A 22,411-nucleotide genomic window follows, 5' to 3' on the forward strand; every position below is an offset into this window, starting at 1 on the left:
ACACAAGAACATCAACAGAGATGGTGTACATTTTTTTGCTGTTTTTTTTTTTCTTTGCCAAAAGAATTCTATTCACTTGAAATGTATCAAACTTCAGTGAATAAAACCATTTAAAATCTACAGTATCTACAAACTGAGCTAAATGAACAGCAATAGAAATTGCACTTTGCAACAGAGAAGCAGGTCAGGCAGCTAAAACAGGAATGCTATATCTAGTGGACGGTAGTCACCCATAGTAAACATTAGCTAGAGCTGAAACCAGGATTTAAGCACTAATTTTCTCCTGAATGTAAAGAAAATGCATTAAATTGAATAATCAAATGCTTTGTTCTTCAGTTTATTATAACAAAGAGCACATCAATGGCTTTCACTTCTGTAGGGGGGAAATAGGGTTGCCAACTTTCTCATTACTAAATAAGGGACAGGTAAACGGTGCCATGGTGGTGTGAGCATGATGTGGTAATACAGCGTATATTCATATCGTGATTCAACTGGAAATGCAGAAAGTTTGTATATTCCCTTTAATCCTTACTGTATCATTATGTAACCTCACATGAATAAACCTCAAAGAAAACATAGTTTGGCTCTTTACATGAAAAAATAACAGGCAAAAGAAAAATGAAATGCAAAATAGGAGTATGACTCACCAAATTTACCTTTTCCATGGATACTTTTTGCTGCTCTTGACTGACTCAAGCAGTCTTTTGTCCTTTTACACAGCCAGAGAGAAATCCTTACATGACAAGTCACAGTTTACAAGTTCATTTTTGATCAGCTCTGTGCTGCATCTGTTTCTTGAGTCTGACCCTTTAATGGTCATCAGAGAGAAAATCCTCAACACACTTTTTTGCAGGACTTGGCGCATTTGCGCTGTATATGTGATTGGATGACAGGCGGTGTGATTGACACATGATCTGCAACTGCCGTTTTATCTGATCTTGGATCTGTAGAGTGCAGTCTGCTGTATTTACAAGAGTTAATAGTCAATATACGGGACAATTGAGGTCCTGTATGAAACAAACCAATTTAGCCCGATATACAGGATGTCCCGGCTAATACAGGACAGTTAGCAACCCTAAGGGGAAATCCGCCTAGATAACGGCCAACACTAGCTAGCTTAGCTAAGCAGAGTTCACTCCTATCTCTTGACTTGAGTGATTGAGTGTGGTTAAGATACCTGTTTAAAAAGTCTAAATATATTTAATAGTAGATTCATTTGCTAAATTGAAATCATTATCAACAGTATAACCATACACTTGTAGTGTAAAAAATTGCACATTTCTAGAAGTGTGTGAATGCTTGCTGAGTTTAGCTAGCTTATTAGAGCAGCATGAATTGCCATCTCTTAACTTTGAGTCTGGCAATGTTTATGCTATTTTGTTTGGTTACCTGTAAAAATGCTTTAATGTGTTACTCTTTAAAGATTAATTTATGAAATTAAGATTAGTACCAGTTGTAGAAAGCTACAAGCAGCCTAGTGTAAAACTGAATCTTTTAAGTAGCATATTTTGTTAGCTATATGGGACACCAGTTAAAGATAGAGTTTGTAGTCACGGAAAACTAGCAGGAATTTGAATGTAGCATTTCCTCAGGACTCCGTCTAACCCCTCACCCCTCCCCTCAGAGCTCCTCCAAAACGACGCCCCCGCTCACATGCACGAGCGCCGTTACTTTGCGACCATGTGATCGTGACTGATTCAGAACCGGTCCTCAGCACATCGTATGTGTTTTGCACTACGTCAAATCATGTCTCACTCAGCGGTCAGAAAACACCAAAACATTATCATAGTGAAAGTTAAAAACACAAACAAACATGAAATGTACGCGCAGGAGGCGGGCAGAGCAGCAGAACGGGATTTGATTGGTTTCATAATTTGGCTCCTGATGGCAGGGATTGGTTGGTGTTTTCCCAGGTTTACTCCGGCTGTAGATAGCAGCTTTTTTCCCTATTTTTTAATTAAGAACACATTATGTATTGATTACCATCGGGACATAAAGATCATTTTAACCAGTATAACAAAAAGTGTATCTAAATCTGACTACCAACCCCAGCTTTAACCTGGAATGATAACACTTAAGTTGCAGATTAAACCTCTTTTCTCCAGTGTCCTGCTTCTGTAGTTACTTCTCTCTGCCTTTGTGGAGAAGCACAGTTAGCATCTCCTCTGTCCCTCACATAAGTATTATCTACATTGTCCACTCCCCTGTATTCTCACCAATAATGAGCTGTAACAAGATGAGTGTAGAAATACATTAAGCCTAGATTAGTCATTGAATATTATCTTATTAACTAGATAACCTGCATTATTATAACCAGATTAACTCTGCTGATGCCCTGAGTGCCTGTTACAAAGCTTGTCCGTGCTGCTGCATTGAACAATGCCTGATCCCTTTAGTGTTTTGTGGGGTTTCCCACCCTCCCACTCACTGACGACTCTCTGTTATCCGTGGCTCTGTCTCTAGCTGTCCATTTGGTATGCAGCCTATAGCCCCGTGTGGCCTCAGAGATACATGGTGTCCCCATTCAATCACAGCCGCAGCGAGGCAATCAGTGGAAACCTGTCCATACACCAACACTGCAGATGTGGGAGGGGGAAAAAAATTCTCAACAGCAGAAATGTAATTTGTAGGCAGTGCAGAAAGGAGTGACTCAGTTGAGTAATAGATTGCTGGTCTGAGAGGGATGCCGCTGTGCCACCCTCCTAAAATCTTTCATGTGGATGGACACATGCATCTGTGGGTGCTGCTTCCAATGTTTCACTTAACCTCTGAGGGGAATGATGAGATGATTGGACACACCGACTTGCAATTAAGGTGAAAGGTGAGGATGCCCACATAAACAGAACACGTCCTTTTATTTCATAGTGACATCGTTATTTGATTATTTCACTGTGCCAGCAGCCTCTTGGACCAGGATGTGCTCTGCGGTAGAGTCCACACGGCAGAGCTTAAATCAAACAAAGCATTAATCACATTCATTGTTATCGAGTCGTGCACATCAAGGTGTTTAATCAATAGTGTATTTGAACAGATTAAGACCAGCTGTTGAGAGATCGCTCAGTTTTAGAATCCATGAAAGCACCTAGCTGTGATGTGATGACATAGAAACACACTGGGGAAAAAGATAGCCAATGATTCAGTTATCAGTGGAATATTTTTATATTGGTAACAGATTTTTCATTTCAAGTTGTTTGATGGGTTTCAAAATGAAAGTTTATCCTTGACATTTGGATGATAGTTTGACAAAAATACCTCATCTAAAGGTCATCTTACCCGCTCTTAAAGGAGCTGTCAAACCATGATATGCTTCATAAGCATCAGAAAAAGATGAACTGTTGTAAGTGGACCTTGAGTAAGAACTATTTTATTTGGGAAAATAAATGCCGCTACAGCTATTAAAGGTCATTGCATGACAATGAACACAGCTGTTGATCATAATACAAGGTATGGATGTAATAATCTGGTTGTACATTCAGCCTAAATGACCATAACTTTAGTTGCTGGTCTTAATCTGGGAAATATTGCCCACTATAACATTAGGTACCTCTTTTTAACATTTTGCACATATAATGCATTCAAAAACCAAAATGTCAAAGGGACACATTTTTCAGTTCACCTGGTTGCAAGCCATTGTTTTAAACCATAACTATAACCATGTTGCTTCATGGATATAATTTAAAGTGGATATAAGAAAAAAAAATCTAAATGTTTTCTTAAAGCAACAGTTACATGAATGTTTATCGCCTGTGTAGGCATGATCTCACCATTCCGTGTTGATAGGTTTTTCGTCCATATTGAATTATCTGTATTTACTGTGTTGATTCGTGCTAGTGAGAATATATCTCTAAGACATGTGTTTGCCTTTTGTCTTTTAAAGTTTCTGTGCTTTGTTGTCCTTATATTCAGCAGTCTTCTTATTGTCTTAACATCACAGAGGCCATCAGAGCATTTCACTTGTAACTGGCTCTGTGGCTTGTTGAGTTGTGTTGAATTGTATTCATAGCTAATCTTGAGACATCCGATGTGTTACCTTGAAGTGTGTTGTGTGGTTAAATGTTGGTATTTCAAACTAATTTCTGTAGTTTGGAAACTCAGATCACTTTGTTACCTCCCAACTCTTATACTTTTACTGAGGGTTCATAACACTCAGTTGTACTCAGAAATTACTAAAATATTTGGGTTGGCGAGTGTTGTGAAATCCCTCTTGCTGGTGATTCTTCTCTTGGATCTCAATTCTCTTTGTCTGGTTCTCTGGTATGAACTTCAGACTCCTTCAGTGGGAGTGGGCTGTTGGATAAACCTCTGGGAGAGACTGCAGAGATCAAAACACTTTTTCAACCATGCTAACTTCTACTACAATCAGGAAATGAATTCTTTATTTAGCATGAACAGCTATTTTGAGTTTCTTACTTAGTTATATATATATATTTTTTTTTTTTCTAGAGAGTAAGAAAGATACTCCTCTTACTTTATGACTAATCATGATTTAAAACAGCACTGTTAGCCTTTTGGTTGCTCCTGGCTAAAGATATTACAACAAGTACTTGATGGACTGACATCAAATTTTGTGCAGATATCCTGGTGATTTTGATGATCAGATATTTAGTGCAGGCTGCACGCTGGGGCAGTGGTTAGTGCTGCTGCCTCACAGCAAGAAGGTTCTTGGTTGCAGATCCCAGGTCGAGCAGGTTCCTGTCTGTGTGGAGTTTGCATGTTCTCCCTGCATGTGCCAGTGTGGGTTCTCTCCAGGTACTCCGGCTTCCTCCCACAGTCAAAAAAAAAACATGCTCACCAGGTTGATTAGTCACTCTAAATCGCTCGTAGGTGTGAGTGTGTGCCCGAGTGGTTGTCTGTCTCTACATGTTAGCACTCTGATAGACTGCTGACCAATCCAGGGTTTCCTACACCCAATGACAACTGGGATAGGCTCCAGACCCCACAACCACAAATGGGGTTAGCGGTAAAAGAAGATTTTTTTTGTGCTGCTCCAAGTAGAGGTACAAGTTTGTGGTTCAGGACAAATTACATGGATTGTCATGACATTTAGTACATCAGAAAGAACTATCATATCTTTCAATTTTTTTGCATTGTTTACCTTTTATCCTGCATAATTTAAGAGTCAAATTTCAATTTCCGTCAACAAACGTTTACATTATATCGGCTGAGCATTCGCATGTTAGCATTGTCATACTGAGCATTTTAGCATTCTCACAGTGCATGACGGTGTTGTGGAAATAACTTTTAATATATTGTGATATTTGTCAAAGTTGTAAACAAGATGGTATATTGTGTTTTTATTTTATAATTTGAGGACAGCTATTAAAGTTTACACACACAAAAAGATGTTCATGAATAAAAGATTACTTACACTGGTATCTGCATTTCTGTTAATGATAGTCATAGCATCATGGCAATACTTATTGCACTACTTTACATTGCAACTAATTGTTTTAACTATATAATGTTGTTAAAGTCAACACAGCATTTCAAAATCTTGTATTGCAGTACTCTAATTTCAATATTTTGTCACTTTAAGCTTAGTGTAGCCTCACAGAGCTGCTAGCATGGCTGGATACTATCAATAATTTGTTTGCTTTGAAAAGAACTGGTTCACACGACGTGTTGTCATCACAGCCCACAGTGGAAAGGATGAGTGGTTGTTACAGACGAACACACTGGCAAGCAGTGACAGTCAAAAGCTGTGATGTTGCATGTGGGATTGTCAGGTTTCAGGAAGTTGCAGAAATAGTTGTAAACTCTGGACAGGTGCTGATTCTAAACCAGAGTTCTTATAACGCATATTCGCAGCATTTGAAGGGGCCAACCCTGAGTTCGCACTCATTAAAGGCTGGAATCTAATCTATAAAGCATTATTCATCAATCCTATGAAAGCCCTCAGTTACAGCCTGATTAGAAAGAGGCACGGAGGTGGCAGCTCATTCCAGAGTTTCTGCTGCAGCTGTGAACTTTAAGCAGACACTTTTGAGTGTGTGAGATTCAGTAATTGTTGCTGGCTGTGCTGATCAGTATGCTCTTTCTGCCAAAATGTTGTGGGCTCCAAATATTTGTATGTGTTTGCTGTTTATCTATCAGATGCAAGAGTTTTAGCTCACAGCCATGTTTGCCCTAAAATGTGGACTAATTAGAGGTCCTCTGTGGAAGAAGTGCAAAAAGAAATGCTGTGCTAGAATGTAAAAAAAAAAAAGCATCCCTATGATTCTCATCAAATAAACGTCTGCATTTAAAAAATAGAAACTGAGATAAAAAGCAAAGTGGATTCTTCTTCCTGCTTTTACATTTCTAATATAGATACTTTCTTTAACAACAGTAACCTGCATGCTGTGCACCTGTCTCTATAGGCGCTTTTCCACAGCAGGAACTTTACCCCGGAACTAGGAACTTAACCCCTGAACTATGTGCGTTTCGACCGGAGGAACCAGGGTCTAAATTTAGTTCAGGGGTAGATAATCTCCCCCCTGAAAAGCCCCTGCTTGGGGGGTAGTACTTTTCAAAGGTCCTGGGACTTTCAGTTGAACGTAACAGTGTTTCGGGAGTTCCTGGGAATGCATACTAGTTTAGTTTTTTGTTAAGATTTCAAAACATTATTTAATATAATTTTTTATCTCCATACATCACTGGCCTCATTTCCACAATCTATCCAGGACTTCAGCCCGCGGATGAAACGCAGACAACAATGGGGGCAGAGGAACCTTTAAGTTCTGGGGAAAGTAGTTCTGGGGGCTAAAAGACCCCAGAACTCTTGGTTGAAATGCACCTTATAGCCATTTTGTGATGCTGTGAGGTCTTTATGCATCCATCTGTCCTCAACAATCAGCCAGCCTCAGGCACCTACCTGTCCTCTAAACACTCAATTTCATTGTGCATCAGTTTCCCCTGTGATCCTGCTTTGCTAATGCCCCCATACACTGTGTTATGAAGCAAGAATGACACAAAGCTAATCTTGATTTTTTATTTTCTCTGTATTTGCATCCACTTGCTTTCAGCTGTTACACTCTGATTAATAGAACACAAGCACTTCCAAAGAACCCCCCCCCCCCTCCATTAGCCTCTAGTGCTTCGAAAAGACAAAGTGCACTAAAATGTGGCAAGCAAGCAGCAGTTCAACACGAATGAGCACTATGAAATATTCAGATATGCTGGTAGAGGGAGAGGGAACTGTTTATACCACAAATGTCTCTCTCTCTGAAGAAGAAGAAGAAGAAGAAGCAACGGCAGAGGAGACTGTGTCTGAAACTGGGTTAATGAGATCCAGCCTCAAACTAGAAACCGCTCGTCTCTTTTTCCTTAAGAGCTTGTATAGTAACATCACTGAAATACAGCTAAATCCCTGAAAAACACAAAGGGGTGTGTGCGTAAAGTGCTTCAAGAAATAAATGACACTCATAATCCTTCAGTGGGAATCTGAACTTTTATAATCAAAGTCTGTTTTATGTCTCAGTCTGATATTGTCTACTGTTTTCAGATAGTAGATCATGTGTTTGTTTATCCAACAACCCTCTCACAGTTTCCATCATAATCCTAAACTCCACCAGATCTCTAGTACTATGGCAGACTGTGGCTGGAAATCTGGACCATTTTATTGAGTTTTGAGTTCTTGGCAGGATAAATAAGCCTATTTATTGCAGAAATGGGAAGATGTGATAGTACTGAAGATTAGGGAGGAAGGGTCAACATTGGCCTGTGCCAGTGATGGAGGAATAACTCAGACTGTTGGCATGACTCTCTGGGCAGAGACAATCTGGAAAGATTCATACAGAAAAATGTATGCTGATCATTTGTGGATAGCTCTAACAGCATACCACGACAGCCAATTAGGCAAGTTTTCAAGTAAATGGAATACACTCCATCACAACCCCAAAAAAGTTTGAGCTTCTGGGGAAAAAATGTAGCTGTCTTCAGTAAGGAACAAATTGAGGGGCATCAAAGAGAGTGTAAAGGAACAACCAACCTCCTAAAGCAGAGGAAATAGTTGACAAAATAATTGGCAACCTAGTAAAAATGACATGGATGGTATTGGCAGCTCGGTTAGCAGCCTCCTTGCCATAGACTGTTTAAAATATGGACGTAGTATCCGTGACGTCACTAATCTGTTCCTGAGCGCTGTTTTGAAGCCAGTCGATGGAGGCAGCCATATTGGAAATGCGGAACTCAACCAGGCAGAGTGTGACGTAAAGGGGCGGAGTTTGAGCCTCCTAAACAACAGCTATGTGGTCCCGTCCGGGAGTCAAGTCAGTCATGTCCTTATTTGGGAAAAAACTTGTAATCTTAATATCTTCTGAACCGTCGCGTTAGAAAAAAATTCACCCGCTGTACATTGAGTGCCGATAAAGAGATTAGCTAAGTAGAGCCAGCCTCAAGTGGATTCTTGATGAATTGCAGTTTATAACATTTCCGCATGGGCTTCATAGTTTGAGACCGGAGGTTGCCGCTTGCTCCTTGCTAGATATTTCAGCTGTGTCCCAATTCACGGACTGCATCCTTCAAAGGACCCAGCCTGCCAAGGACTCAGCCTTCAGCTCAAGCTCATCCTGCCCTCACCCTTGCATTAAATAACCCCCTGCTATGTGATGCGGCTAGCTAGCTTGTCAGGTAACTAACTAATATAGCCAGCGTCGTAAATGTATATATCATTGTAAAGATATGTCAAGTGGCAAAGTGTCTTTATTTTTTTGACATTTTTATTGCTCCCTATTCCACTGAGTTGAAAGCAAACTTTAATTTTTAACACTGGGTCTCTTGAGAGTCTGCCATCTCATTTTAACTGGCACACAAAGAATCCTAGGATACGTAAGCCCAAAAGGAGGCAACACTTCCTTTGGTGGTGGAGAAAAGTCCTGATAATGGCAGCCTTTAACCTGATAAATTCCAACGTAAACATCCTGAGCTCCCAGAAACTAGCTGAGCTAACCTCTGAATTCTGAAAAAAAAAAATCAAAATAATTATGAGTAAAAGCGGCAAACTTTCACAGTTATGAAACTGAATCCAAATTTTTTTTGCAAGATAGTCGGTGTACAGATAATAAACTTTATTGAAACCCTAATTTAGCTGTATTCAAACAGAATTGAGGCCATGTTTTTTGTTGTTGTCTGCTTTTTGAAGGGTTACTGATGCCTGTTATCTGTTTCATTTCATGAAGCACTAAGTGAATATGTTCTATGTTTCGAGGCAGGACTTTTTGCATGTCATGCTATGAAGGGTTAGGACTTGTTCTGAGGAGTCTATCTTTTGGTGATACAGTTCAATTTTACACAAGCATGTTTAGTAGCATAGAGTCATAGAGCAGTCTGTAGGATTCTCAATGGTTTTCCAGGATCTTATTCAACAGTGATCTCAAGATAAGTGTCTATTTTATGTGCTGTTTTCTGAAGAGCAAAGCCAGAGCTTTCTTCTTTAGTATTTCACACACGTCAAGGTTTGATTCAGGGTGTGCAGGGATTTCCACATGGATGAAAAACAAATATTTCAAGGTCAGAACACTTAACCAGCACTGAATTGATCCGCGATTTCACTGCCTCACTCCTTTCTCCTTAAGGTCCAGATCATCTTGTCTCCTTTAGTCAAATAATCCACCAGTCACACCCCAAAAAATAAAACGCCAAACCAATCATCCATCTTCCGTTCCCACCTCTGGTTTCAGCCTTATGCTGAGCCCACGCTGCTCTTTCCTCTAAATTAGAGAGTTAAGTGACACAAACAACCAATCAATGTGAGGACGATAAACAGCTTCCTGATAAGAATAAAGCAAGAGAGTTCAATGAAGGTGAAAAGGGGCGAGTAGATAGTCGAAAGGGAGTGAGCGAGGACAGCTGATAGGAAGGTGAGGATAAGGTTTAGAGGCTCTAAGTCTGTTGGTGTGTTTTCTTTCTATTTTCTGCTCCATTAAGCTCTGCAGGGACAAATAGAAGCCTGCAGGCCCGATAGGTCATTACTGATGACGGCTCCTCTGAGATTTGTAATGTTGCGTTGGCTGTGACACGTGTGCTTCAAGGCTGCAAGGGCAGCATTTTAAGTGTTAGCCATGGCTGGGCAGGAATTGCTTGAAACAATGATGATGGTCACAAACCGAAGCTTTTGTTCCCAAGGAAATATCAATATCGTTTCTCTGTAGAACTCAAGAAAGCACTACATTAAAACCATAGAATAAGTCTTTCCTGGTCTGCCGTTATGCATTAGACTCTATTATGTGAGTATTGATTAGAGGTTTTTAGTGGAATGCCAATGCAGATTGGGAAGGAGCTAGTATTTTCTGAGCTTGTTATATATGTTCTCTGTAACATGTTCAATAGTAAAGTGATTGATGACTTTGACTTTAAGTCCATGCAGAGAGTAAAAGAAACCAAATAGATCTGCCACAATGTTATCTTGAAACCATAGTCTGTACAATAAATGGACATAGTCTCTGTGATGTCAACCATCTGTTTCTGAAGCACTGTTCTGAAGCCTATCGTCGGTGGGTGCCATATTGGAAATGCTGAACTCAACCTAACTACTGTCAAGTTGACAAGCTTTGAGTCTCATGGCTAACAGCTTCAGCGTTCCCACCTGTCAGTCAAGTCAGCTGTTAGTCTTACTTGTAATCTTAATATCTTCCAAACTGCTGAGTTATGGAAAAAAATCACCCCCGTATAGTGTGTGCCAAAAAAGAAATCAGATATCCAACCTTTTTTATGTACCAGGCTGTAAACGTGTTTAATTCAGCTGTAAAGATCGGCTTTTTTGAATTTGTGTGTATGTTGTTTCTGGTACTTCTGGAGCAAGCCTCAAACAGACACTTAAGAAACAGCAGAGGTTTTTTTTAAAATTCCTTTTCAAAACAAGTAACACACAGAAGAACACCAAAATCAAAAGAAATATAAAATAAATAAAAACAATACAGAAACAAAATATAATGTCACATAAAAAGAAGTAATAAGGTCATCAACGAAAGAATGTCAAAAAAAAAATGTAAGTAACAAAAATAATAATTTTGAAAACTGCAGTATTTTTTAACACTTCCACATTGGGTTCATTTCCCGTGTCCAGAGGTTGCCGCTTGCTTGAAACCAATCGGCCATCGTATGACAATGATATAACTTTGATCATTCAATGAATAATGCCACTCCAAGACATTGCAAATCACTCCATTCTTGCTTATAAGTTGTTCAAGTTGCTAGTCCAACAATTAAAAGAGACAGGAGAAAAAGAAGCCTTAGCGAGATGTTCTTTAATGCCCCCGTCAGCTTCTCCTGAAAAGTAGGCAGTCATTCACAGAGTTGTCAGGTAATCTCTTATCACTTCAGAGTTCGTTAAAAATTCACAATATTCAGGTAAACCAAGCCATCTCAAAGCTGTAATAAAATAATGTATTGTATTACCATCCACCCAGTGCCGTGAGCCATTGGCATAAGATGAGGATTTCACTTGAATGACTGCCAGTGCTTTGAGACTTTTACGTGTCAATAGCAGACAGCAGACATCGGAGCCAAGACTTTCTCTTTCATGCCCAGCTCATTGTTTACAGTCAGATGAGCTACTGAAGAAATGAAGTGATGTTTGAGCTGAGGGATGATGTCCAAGGCTTAACCTAGGAATTAAATATGGGTATGCATATCAGTACGCAGAAACACTTTTACAAATGATTCCTGTGTGTTTGCTACAAATGTACTTTTTTTGTCAGGAAAAGTCAGACTGAAAGTGAAAACAGAAATGGAAACAGGAAAACTCTCAGCCCTGGAATCTTTTCCCTTTGTAACATTTATTTTCAGATTACTCTGTAGAGATGGCATCGCTGCTATAGGCAATACTTCACGATCCAGAAGTGTCTGAAAACCACTCCTCCCACACTGAAAAGTGTTCCTCATTTTGCCAGACAGGTACCTTGTTCAAACTTCAGAAATAACAAGTGTTTGTATCTGTTCATGACAGGCAGACCTTAAAGTGAGGAATAAAGTTTGCTGTCAAAGAGAGAGAGTGAAGACAGGAATATGAATAAACCATTGTTAACAGCACCTTTTCTGTGCATCTCCTCAGAATGATTCCTTGTGTTGCACTCAGTTTACACATGAAACTGATGTAAGCATTTGTGTGAATGTGAAAGAGAGCATGAAAGAATGCTGAAATATGCTCATTCACCTTCAAAACTCTGCAGAGCTCACTTAGATCAGAGTTCAAGCGAAGTGATTGACAGTTTCTAAAAACACGCTTGCCAGATGGCAGCTTCAAGAAGCCCCGAAAGAGGCTTTTGATCGTTCGCTGACCTTCCAACAAACACCTCTGATGCACTTGCCTGACTTTTGACAGTCTGGGTTACTTTCTAAAACTAAGAAACTCCCAACTTCAAGCACTCGGTGGTCTGATGTGTCGAGGTGAAGCAAATGGGATCTGAAGTCAAGCTCTTTTGTTTTTAAGTTTCCACTCTTACGATACGATCAGTCACTTTTTGTGTCTTAAAACAACCGTAAGTCGTTTCAGGAGAGGCTGTCAAAGCTTGTAAAGTTCTCCCCATTTGAGTTGTTTTGGGGATTCGCCCATCTCTATGATTGCAGCCTCTTTTTTGAAATATCGATTACCTTTATATAGTCGTGCAAATCCCAGCGCAAATACTCATTTCCTGTTGCGCATGAAAATTTTAGCTCTGTAAGTTTAAAGATAATATGAATAAAATAGAGGCTTCTCTGGGTGAGGCTTTCTTTATTTTAACACATCTAACATCACCGTCTTCACTGCATGAGACAAAAGGCCGTATGTGGCAAGGACACTATGCAGGTTAGACAAAGAGCCTTAGGGGGGTGAGTTATTCATCCTGGAGTCTAATGTTGCTTCATTACCTTTGAGCCAACCAAGTAATTAAGGTTGCAAATTGGATTCTGATCGACAAAGCATGATGTTGAGCCTCCGCAAAGAGACTTACATGAAGAAACTCCAGAGGATGAAGACGAGTGACACCAATGTTTGGTGACAGCTCTTGGTCTGATTGGCAGTGACACTGACAGTGTGTCTGACAGGTTCCCCGGCTAGGAGAGAGGGTCATTAGAGCACTGCTGTGGTGCGGATACGTTATCTGCCCTGAGGTGTGTGTGTGTGTGTGTGCGCCTGTGCATGTCAGCTTGTTATAGAAGGAAAAGGCAAAAAAATAAAAGCGAGGGAGATAGAGAGGTCAACATTTAAATAAATCAGTACGCACAGGCAGAGATACTTTCCACTCGGACAAACACGTCATGTAGCATTCACTGTGTTGTCTCCGCCTCGCCTTAAACTCATCCCCAGCCACTTCCCAGAAGCCTCTCCAGTCATCTCCTGCACGCCAGATTTCATCTCCAGCTCCCCGAAAGCGATGGCTGCCTATTGATTTCACCTTGCTGTGAACACAAGTCCACATCCAATCTCAGGAAGTGGATTACATGCAGGGAGATGCACAGTTGAGATACCTAGATACGTCTTATTTGCTTCATTTCCTCTGAGTTGAGATAAGCTGGGAGAGCTGGAAACCACTTTACAACACAACAGCTTCCAAATGCAGCTTTGTGAGGATCAACACAGCACCACAAAGATGCTCACTGAATGTGTATATTAACTTATTAACTTCTGCAGGCTTCTACAGGTAAATGTGGTCAGCCTGACTCTTTGAGTGTGATGTTCAGAAAAGAATCTCAAGAGATTTGTGCCTCATCTGGTCCTCTTACTTAAAGAGTAAATGGATTTTATATCTGCTGAACATTGCTGTGCTGTGAGCCTAGCTTCATCCATCATTGTTGGGATATTTCCCCCTGGAGTCACACCTGAAATGAAGGAGTTCTGCCGTTTAATACCTTATCTGGCTTTAAAGTCGAGCTAGTTTTGCTGTCTTGTCGTATACACCGAAGGAGAAGGACAAGCAGTGGTCGCTTTTATCGTCAAACTTAACCTTTTGGATATTAAATAAATGCAGAGAATGGTGGCTGTGATGGAGCACCTTTTTTTGCCCTTATAAATTTAGCAGTAACACACAATTCAAAGGAAATCTGGCCATGTTTATCAATAACACCAAAGCTTTGTGGTGTATCTTTAAACATTTTGTTGGTTACCTTTGTAGAATGTAATAAAATAAAAAACTCATCTTATTTTCTTGATTATTACAGTTACATTTTTTCCCTCAAATACCTAAACCTTATCCATCCTCAATACACTCTACCCCACTGACACTTGTGTGATGAAAAAATACAGAACAACTATTTTACTAATCAAGCACCTACACATTTGTGACACATTCATCACACTCATCACTTGTAATGGCAATGCTACTAGGAGCCTTGAATCCACTCTCAAGTCCCCCATGGAGCTGTTTAGCCTCAATCTGCTCTTTGTTATAGCATCACAACCATAGACTGTATAAAATATAGACGTAGTATCTGTGACATGACCCATCTGTTTCTAAAGCGCTGTTTTGAGGCCAATTATCGGCGGGAGCCATATTGCTGCTGTCGGGCGATTGTGACGTAAAGAGGGGGAGTTTGAGCCTCTTAGCCAACAGCTACAGTGTTCCCACCTGTCAATCAAGTCAGCTGTGCCTCTCATTGGAAGACTCGTAATCTCAATATCTTCAAAATTGCCACATTAGGAAAAAATTCACCCACCGTACAGTGTGTTCCGATCAAGACATGAGCTATCCAGACTACACTCGTCTTTTGTACCAGGCTGTAAACATGTTTATTTCTGCTGTAAAGATCGTCTTTTTTTGAATTGGTGTACTGTGTATGTGGTTTCCGGTACTTCCGGAGCCAGCTTCAAGCAGATCCTTGATGAATTGCAGTTTGTAGCACTTCCGCATTGGACTTTTTAGACCGGAGGTTGCCGCTTAATTACAACCCACAGCGTTACTGTTTTGATACTTTAGCATCAACTTTGTATTTTTGATATTATATCCAGATATAAGGCATTTGGCTGATTATCTGTATCAGCATTTTATTTTACCGATCACCAATAAAATGTATTGATTAAATAGTGCGCTACTTTGGCTCCACTTCTGTTGTATCTTACCCTCTGGGTCTATTTTCACTCACTACTTGCTCACCTAACGTCCCGCCAACAACACAATCTGATAGCTAGATGTCACATGACTGTGCAACTGTACTGTAGCTGTAACTGGTTAACTGTTAACTCCTTTACTGTATATGATGATGAAAGTTTCCGTTTTGATTAAACATTTGTTAAAGCCATTTAAACACAGTCTTGTATTGGCGTTTATAACATTCCAAATTCCACATTTTTACTGTAGATGCACATTGGTTCCAAATATTGGTTATCTGTCTAACTAGAAAGTCTGCTAGTACTAATCTGTATAGGTATTATCCCTGACAAACCAATATCGGTTGACCCCTAATCAAGGCACATTGACAAAACTTCAAAGCTTTACTTATCTTCCTGTACGTTAGGTAGTTAAATGGTGACGAGTGGTTTTTAAATTGATTAAAATGTGAAATAAACTAAAATAATAAAAGAATGCAGGTTCAAACAACTGAATTGACAATGTTGAAGGAAGAGACATGCACGGCTAACATCTAATAACCCAATTATGTGGCGTTTGATCAATGGATGATGTGGTTAGGTACAGTCTCAGCGTAGCCAGAGGTTATAGATACAGAAGTTGTAGTTGAAAGATGACGTCTAAGCAGAATGTTGTCTGTAGTTGTTTGCAGATGTCTGTTTACAGACATTAGTTAAAGCTAAGTTGACATTGGATGACTGCAGATTGGTGGTGGGTGGATTTGTTTCACCCTTTTTGCTCAGGACAGACTGTTTTCCTGCAAACAGCCAATATCTGCTCAACACTTTGGATTTCAAAATCTGGTTTTGCACCCACAGATTCTGCAGTTTTATACAAGATCTGTAAACAGAGATTGGTCTGGTGGTATTATAAATCCTTATTATAGTATATTACTTTCATGAAAGGTCTCTTGATATAGCTTCCCTGTCTTTTCTGTGGCTTTCAGTCTGCAGACAAATCATTCTAAAGAGGGAGCACTTCATGATTATGTCAAATTATGCTGAAGACTCAGTAATTCTTTTAACAACTAGGCACTGTAGTTTATGTAAGCTCTACTAAGACTGCTTATGTCAGGGACTCTATTTAACCTGCAAAATAACCCATTATTAGAGGTCTAAAGAGTATTTACTGTTGTGAATAAAGAGGGTGTTTGACTACTGTTGTGCAAGAGGAGGAATACGGCGTGTCTGGCTATGACAGAATTTCTTAATAGGCTCATTACTCCTCGGTTTAGGTCTTTTCCTTTAATTTTCCGACATTAAGAAATATAAGAACGTCTATTTGACAGACCATCCTTATAATCAAACACAGGATCAGACAATTCCCAGAGTTAAAAACAGCAAATACTACCTGTTAAAGCTAGAAATACCAAAGCAGAGAAAAAGTATCTCAGTGTATTTTATTTTCCCTGGTGAGCAGACATGCTGCTGTAGTAAGCAGATGAGAAGTGTGTCATTATTGACCTTTGTTTCGGCACTGGGAGGAAGTGTGTGTGGACTTAAAAAACCCTGTATTGACTGTCTGCTGCTCACAGAAGGAGGTCTCTGTCTGGGTTGAAGTGACCTGCAGTTTAATGGTCACCAGAGACGCTCTCTGCCCATCATTATTACTTTCTCTGCCTTCACTGTCACATTAATGATTCAGGAGGGGAACGTACAGCATCCTGTGAAAGACCACAGAGGAAGGAGGAGAGGGTAAAACGTTAAAAACAAGCTGGGAGATGGTGCAGAAAATTGCTCAGACAGAGTAAAGGGTTAATACACTGGAGCAGCTGTCTGTTGCATAAACTGGGAGTTTTTATAATTTATTAATGATCCGATGCTCGTCACACTGTAGCTACGTCTGTCAACATTTTGTGGTGATGTACATGCTAGAAAATGTAGCGCCAGGGGAAATTATATGGAAAAACATCCACCTCCCAGGAGGTGAAGAATATGCTGATACAGGATCAATTAGCTGCTTAGTGTTTTTTTCTCCGTCTTAAACATAAAAAAACTAGCTGGGTCAAAGATCTATGCTTTGAAATGAAATGCATGAAGCAAAAAGTCGAAGCTAATGAATTTTCTATTTGAACAAGAGTGCATGGGGCTGACCCACATTCCTGCAGAATCAAACCACACACATGGTTTGATGTTCTCCTGACCCAGCTCATCCCACATTTTTTTTTTAAAGTGTGTGATAAATGTGGAGATTCAGCACAAATGAGACACTGACTGCCTGCTGCTGAGTTCACTCTGAAGTTCAGGAGTGAGAGGAGTGAACAAGAGGGGGAAACATGAGCTGAGCCAGAGTGCGGGGTGTAGAAGATGGAGGGGATGTCTGTTGGGAGAAAGCACATTTGTATGCACTCAGTGCTTTATCTGGTATATTACGAATGTTATTTTCTGTCATTTCAAAGGAGGGAAAGAAGGATTGAAAGTCTTTGTTTTGCTGCCCACACCTGAATTACAAGTGTGAGCTTCAAATGAAACGGAGATTAAGGGAAAGCATCTCTCGTTTGCAACTGAACTCATATAACTGCTTGGATGTGGGTGTAAACTCTAAAACAATTTAACTTGAGTGACTTTTATTTTAAGTCACTCAAACCAGAGTGAGTATTGCGGTTGTCAGGGACTATTTTCAGCCACAATCATTGTACTCTCGACTGTGCTCACTTTGTGTATAAGAGGTTTATTTGAAATTAACTTTTAGTGCTTATGTTCAATAAAGGCACATGGCACCTTGTGTATCAGTGTGACTCACTGATGAGGTTTTTAGACAACAGTTAAGCTCTTTCACGAAGAAACAAAGCTTCATCAGGATTAATTCAGTGTTATTTATCAAAAGGGATTTGTTAACAATAAGGACATTAAAATCTTTTGAGGTGCAACTAAGCTTTGACGTGAGCAAACTATTTTCAGACTTCCTCAGAGTGTTTTCTCAGCTTGAAACTTTTCAATTCTTTAATTTTCTTTCCTCTTGCGTTTGTTCATGGCCAGTTCAGGACTGAGATACGAGCACTGAACATAGACATATAAAGAGTAGAAGCCTCATCGACCGCTACTACCTATTGGCGCTGATGAGCCGTGGGGCCGCCATCTTGGTCCGGTCACCCGCTCCACTCAGTGTAATCTGTTTGGCAGGCGCAATTAAATGTCGGCTCATTTAATCAATCATAACTTGCTGAATACTAAACTGATTTTCATGCATTTTTTTTTTTCTGCAAACGTCATACATGTAGGTATGATACAGGACACATGGTTATGCATATTTTAATATTCATAGTGGGCTTAACAGTAATAGAATATTCTGATATGTGATACATATGATGTATGATAGGTATTTTGCCGCACAGTGCTCTGGCATCTTGAAGTCTCTGCTGCGTCAGTTTACGTTTACACGTAGGATCATGTGTAGGATGACCGGACCAAGATGGCGACCGTATTTCTTGCGCCCCAGCAGCCAATGCGGCGTCTACTCTTTATATGTCTATGGCACTGAGGAGCTGAGGCCGTTCTGAAGCCATCTTGTGACCTTTGTTTCTGACTTTAAAGTCATAATCATATTTGTTTCTCTGCTCACCCACAAAAGGTTCAACAATGACTGTTTAATGTTTATCGCAGGATCATTCCTCATCTATGTCTTCTTCATTTTTCCTGCCAACTGGCAGCCCGGCTGCTCCCAGCACACCTGCGGTCTTTAATTGGCAGATTGATTGTGCAGCCTGTAAGCCCGACCACCTGCAGAACACACCAGACCGACTGGTGGTAAAATGCCACAGCGTTACAAAACACAAACCACAACACAATGTGGCTTTGTGATCTGATTTGCCCAGCAGAGGACTGACTCGGGGGCGAATGAGCCTCACTCTATTTGAACGACATGAATTTTGAATGGCAGAGGAGATGAAAACCGTCTCCACACTGTGTTTAGAAAGCAGTGAGTCACTGTGCTCTCCCTTGAGCTACAGTAATAGATCAAGGCTGAGAAGTGAGAGGATTTCCTTTGTTGAGAAGTCAAAGTTTATCCGTCTCCTCTCTCTGTTTGCTCAGGACAGAGCAGGCGGCAGTGGGAATGTTTGCTGTGTGTACTCAGGGAGGGCTGAGCGAGGACACCACGCCCGTCTGCTGCAGTACACAGTCCAAACTAAGTGATGATGGTGTGCTCTCAGAGAAGGACTATGATGTTATGCAGGCTTAGATAAATATTAGTATCACTTTTTATATGTTGTTGACAAAGGATTTCTCATGTGTGCCCAGTCGTATAGCAAGCAAAATTGTATGTTGTTCCTGACCTAGTTAGAGCTGATGCAGTCTAACACGCTTTTACCTTCAGTGAGGTCACAGCATATCGTTCTGTTTCACAAGTTTCTCTAAGACCAAACTTCATGGGGGGGTTAGGTTGTGGTGCTGTTAAACTTTTTTATATTACATTTTGTCCATCACATCGTCCATGACCTCAGGACAGATAACTGAATGGCATTTTTGAGATAGGTCTGTTGTCTTAATATTTGAAGGAATAGTTCAGTCAACACTTGGACTGTAGCTCTGTCTCATAGAATGTCTGCTTTATAACTTTTGATATTACTTTTTTGACTTTAGCCTTTATTGGATTGGGCAGCTTGAGAGAGAAAAACAAAATGTGGGGAGAAGGAAGGGGGGGTGATAAGCACCAAATCTGTCTAGGACTGGAAATTGATCCTACGACCAGCATGACCAGGGTTAAAGCCTCTGTACATGGGGTGCATGCTCTACCAACTGAGCTAAACCAGCACCCCAGAGCGGGCAGTGTAAGAAAAAAAGCTATAAAAATCCAATTAAAACAACACCTAGCAAAGCTTTTCTGCTTCTTTGTCAACGTGGTTGGTCCGCCGCTGTGGTTGAGACCAAAATGCTTGAACAGTTATTGGGTGGTTTACCACGAAATTTTGGACAGACTTCCGTGGTTCCCAAGGGACACATCTGTAAAGACTGTGGTGAACCCCTGACTTTTAGTCTAGCATCACCAGTTGGATTGGATAGATCCATTTTTTTAGTATAAAATATGGACATATCATCCGTGATGTCACACATCTTTTTCTTAAGCACTGTTTTGAGGCCAATCGTCGGCGGGAGCCATATTGCTACCGACGAGCGATTATGACGTAAAGAGGCGGGCTTTGAGCCTCCTAGCCAACAGCTACAGTGTTCCCGCCTGTCAATGAAGTCAGCTGTGCCTCTAATTGGAAGACTCGTAATCTCAATATCTTTGCCGCATTTGAAAAAAAAATCACTCCCCGTACAGCGTGTGCCGATCAAGAAATTAGCTATCCAGACTACACTCGTCTTTTGTACCAGGCTGTAAACATGTTTATTTCTGCTGTAAAGATCGGCTTTTTTGAATTGGTGTGTATGTGGTTTCCGGTACTTCCGGAGCCAGCCTCAAGCGGATCCTTGATGAACTGCAGTTTGTAGCACTTCCGCATTGGACTCATATTTTTAGACCGGAGGTTGCCGCTTGGATAGATCATATGCTACCCTGAACAAAGATAGTAATGACTTTGGTGATTCCTAAACTTTGTCGTATGGAGCCACCATTAATGTTAAAAAAGGTCAAATATCTGACAAAATGTGTCCAAACATATACAAAACAAACCGAGGTGCTTTCTCCACAGAGCTAGTTTTATTTCTATGCATTTGACGGAGATAGATGAAAGTTGTCCATAATAATATGCAGTTAGTGGGTTCAACCATGTAAGCAATGCCAGTGTGAGCTTGGCCAAAAGAATCACAGTGCCCTAATGAAGCCTCTCAGGACCCCTATCATGCTGGTACCTCTTCTTCCAGGCATAGTCATAAAAATGTTAAAGAAGGCCGCACTCAGCAGTTAGAATGGTTTTAATGCACAGTATCTGTGAAAAATTATTATTTGCTCTATTGAATCCACACCTTACCTTTTAACATTGGCTACAATTCAGCTGCAGCTCATCTTGATGTGCCACAGTCACTGATGTGCCTTGTGTTGCGAATGAAGCTGAGATGATGTCTGCCTGTTCATCAGTGCTAATTCATGTAAAGCGAAGGGAAGAGGGGAGAGAAGAAAGGCAGAGGATGAAAGAGATGGTGATGAATAAAGACTGAAGGAGGCTGGTGTGGCCTTATGCAGATCCCTCCACTCTATTCAATTTTCATTTCCCAACTTCATTTCTACAAGCACTGGCAGAATTTTCTGCCTCAGCCTCTGATCTTTGGTATTGTTTTTATTGACAGGGAGGAAAGCTATTTCTGTGCAAATCAGATTGTTTTTTTATATTTTGCAGTAGCTCCCTTGATCTGGCACTGCAGCTATAGTTTGATGACTATGTGTATGTGTGCTCATTTATTACATTCAGAACTCATCATTTATTTGAGCAACAGTGGCATCAGGAAATATCAGTGCCACTTAGCATTTTAATAGCATGGTCAGGAATGACATTTTTTCTCTTCACACTGTCCCTTTGGACCATTTATCACAATCAGGGCAGCTACAGCTCATGTAGTTCAGTCCCCGTCTCCTCCTGTCCTTGCATCATTGTGTGTTTCAGTGAGATAGTCTTCACATAATGGACAAAATGAGAGTCTACAGCCATGCCAACGGCGCTGAAGCTCTGCTACTCTGCTTTCTAATTGGCACCATGGTGCTGTGGCCGAATGCAAATATCAGCATGCTAATGTGCCCACAGTGACAATGCCACACTGTTGATGTTTATCATGAATTTCAGGATTTCATTCCCATATTTATAGGGCTGGGTATCTCTGCTGATTGCCTGATTCAATTTGACTCTTAAGATCCTGGTTGCTGCAAAGTGCTCTTCTCATGGTGGATTAAGATGAGATAAGACTTTCATTATATGATGAGACTGAATCTTATCTTGATGCAGTTTTTTTGTGAATAATAGAAACAAAGAGTACGTTCTAGATAGGGTTACACAGATCCGATCCTGGTATTGGATATCGGCCAGATCGGACTAAAAAAGCTAGATCGGATATTGGTGACAAGGGGCCGATATATAGTGCCGATCCATATGGCAGATCTATTCATCTCAGTTCTATGCTTTTCTGTGTTTACAACAGCCATGTGCGTCTCCTACGTCATCAGCGCCGGCCGGTCTGTGCATTTTTGCCCGGTGGAGCATGATGCAAGATAACTACAGAGGCTCTGCAGTTTAGTTTAGTTTAGTTTAGTTTATTTTGGTTTACAAAGTTAGACAAGCCTGAAGTTGCCAAAACAAGATTCTATCCTCACATTAAGGAAAAGAGATTGTTAAATCAATACCGGGATCAGATCGGCTAGTATCGGTATCGGCAGATACCAAAGCCCAGGTATCGATATCAGTATCCGGACCTAAAAAGTAGGATCGGTGCATCCCTAGTTCTAGACCAGTTCTTTTG

General features: G+C 40.5%; 1 protein-coding gene across 5 annotated transcripts in view; it reads left to right on the forward strand.

The window, feature by feature from the left end:
- Positions 1-22,411, forward strand: part of sytl5 (synaptotagmin-like 5) — a 56,174-nt gene that overhangs the window by 4,535 nt on the left and 29,228 nt on the right. The gene's annotated exons all lie outside the window — the stretch shown is intronic.

Source organism: Notolabrus celidotus, chromosome 10 (assembly GCF_009762535.1).
Source record: "Notolabrus celidotus isolate fNotCel1 chromosome 10, fNotCel1.pri, whole genome shotgun sequence".
NCBI classification, from domain to species: domain Eukaryota; kingdom Metazoa; phylum Chordata; class Actinopteri; order Labriformes; family Labridae; genus Notolabrus; species Notolabrus celidotus.